Source organism: Fukomys damarensis, unplaced genomic scaffold (genome assembly GCF_012274545.1).
Source record: "Fukomys damarensis isolate Sample0158 unplaced genomic scaffold, DMR_v1.0_HiC HiC_scaffold_12, whole genome shotgun sequence".
NCBI classification, from domain to species: Eukaryota; Metazoa; Chordata; class Mammalia; order Rodentia; family Bathyergidae; genus Fukomys; species Fukomys damarensis.
In genome coordinates, this window is record NW_022900924.1 from 17,939,813 (window position 1) to 17,941,949 (window position 2,137).

Sequence of the window (2,137 nt, forward strand, 5' to 3'; positions counted from 1 at the left end):
TTTTTTTTTTTTTTTTACTTACCCGCTCAGCCCGGTGCCATGGAGTCTAGAAGATGAAGCTGGGCGGTGGTTTTGGAGATAATATAAAATATCTCTCTTTTTGATTGTTTAGTTGGGAAAATTGGGGGTTATGGTGTTGTCTTTTTGTTGTTGTTACCTTTTAGTAAGTTACACTCTTATGGCATTTTTCTGCTCCTTCCACGTCTGCAACCTTTCCAGAGTTGGGGTGGCAAAAAGGCGGCTTCGCTGAGGACTGTTTACTGCTCTGGATATAGCAATGGTGTGACCGTCATTAAGAGACAAAAGGCGAAAACACAGTCAAATCAAACAAAAGGCAAGAGGCGCACCAGTCATCCCAACCACCATAGAAAATACGACCGAGTTAACGTTGGTGTTTGGCTTGAACCAGCTAGGACTTGTTTTCCAGTTTTAATCTAGTTTCCTGTGACGGCTTTCGTCTTTCTACACAAAGAGAAGGTCTTCCTTTCTTTAACCATCCCCCCTCCACCACCGCCAACACGAGAAAAACAGAGCTGTTTTTCTTCAAATAGATCGATTTTCAAAGAGTGTAAACGTTACTGGGAAGACTGACTAGCACTTATTGCTGTAAACATTTTCAAAAGCTTGAAGCTAAAACCTTAAGCTTTATAAAAGCAAAATCGTCTAAAAAAGCATTTTCACTGGATTAGACAAGAGAGACAAAGACAGACATGCAGATGAAGGTTCGGAAAATTAAGGACAGCTCAGCCAACATTAACAAGAGAACTGCACTGCGTAAGGACAGAATGGATTGGGTACTTACAATGTAAAAGGTTTTTAGAAATTAAAAAAAAAAGAGTAACGACTGCGCACACATTTTTTTTGTTGCTGCCATTTCGCTAGTCCTAAAACTATACACTTAAAACATTACCTTGTTAAAAAGAGGAGTTAATAAGATGGCCAGGTTTAAGTGTTTAATAGAGGAAACTATATTTAAAAATTTATTGTTCAGTCAAGAGAATACAGATTAAGACAGCGCCAAGCTCCCCCCACCCATCCAAGAAAAAAAAGAGGAAAAAAAATTAAATATGTCATTTACTTAGGTTTTTTGGAATTCAAAACTGTTAACTGCTGACATTAATGGTGTGCTATGACCTAGTTATACAAGACAAAGATGGATTCCAAGTCATAAGGAAAAATCCAGATCTTTTTAAAAGGTCTTCTTTCTTCCAATTTTGAGTCCTTTAGCCTGTTGACAAATGTTAAACAACACATTCAGGCGTCCTGAACTGGATGGTGGAGTCAAAGGAAAAACATTCCCCACTCGCAACAAAGGAAAAACCCACTTGGCCATTTAATTCCATTGCAGAAAAATGGCTCCCCTCATCTGTTGGCCTCTCCTTGGTGTCTGATGAAGGATGTTTTGAGATCAGCGTCTAATAATTCAAGCCCTATAGAAGCCGTGCGCTGATTGGCCGCCGCGCCCTGCCGCCCTGCTCCAGCCAATTACCTACCCATGGCCAAATTACAAACCCCTAAAAGAGCCCCAATATGAAATACACCGCCACGAAGCCCCATCCTGGCGGCTCCTTCGCCTCGGCTGCCCGAGAGGAGAGGCAGAGTGGGCTGCTAATGCGTCCTCGCGAAGCCCAGGAGCCTCGGAGTTGAACTCACAAAATGGAAGCCGCGCTCTGATTGGCCGCCGCCACTCCCGGACCTTTAATAAAGAAAGGGGAAGGAAAAGATAAATGCAAAAAAGGGGGGACTGTCGCTGGTGGCTGGAGGAAAGAGGTGGGGTGGTGGTGGAGAGGAGAAGCATGTGTTCAGGACAATTACAGGGCTGCTCCTCTTCAAAAATAAAAACAGAAAAGAAAAAAAAGAAAAAGAAAAAGAAAAAGCTGCTATCACCCAGTTCCAGGCGAGGGCTGCAACCTTCCCAGGAATGCGAATGCTAATGTGGTTCAAATCCTGTTTTCCCCTCCCCAGCTCGGCTCCGGGGGGAGGGGGTCGCTGGCCGGAGAGGAAGCCGGAGCAGAAACCTCGATTGCGACTCCTCTCGGGTCGTCTGCGCACCCCCCCATCGCGGCTCGCGGCGTCCACACACACAATCGCCCCCCTGGAAGCCCAGGCCTCTCCTCAAGTCACCGCGCGCCCACCG

General features: G+C 45.1%; 1 long non-coding RNA gene across 7 annotated transcripts in view; it reads right to left on the reverse strand.

Moving 5' to 3' along the window:
• The window catches only part of LOC104848427, a 6,674-nt gene extending 5,187 nt beyond the window's left edge, over positions 1–1,487 (reverse strand). For 3 of the 7 annotated variants that reach the window (XR_776416.3, XR_776417.3, XR_776419.3), the window contains exon 1: positions 158–1,072. This is a non-coding gene — a long non-coding RNA (uncharacterized LOC104848427). The other 4 variants (XR_004516800.1, XR_004516799.1, XR_004516801.1 and 1 more) reach the window with 4 other exon arrangements.
• Between the last annotated feature and the right edge of the window lie 650 nt (positions 1,488–2,137).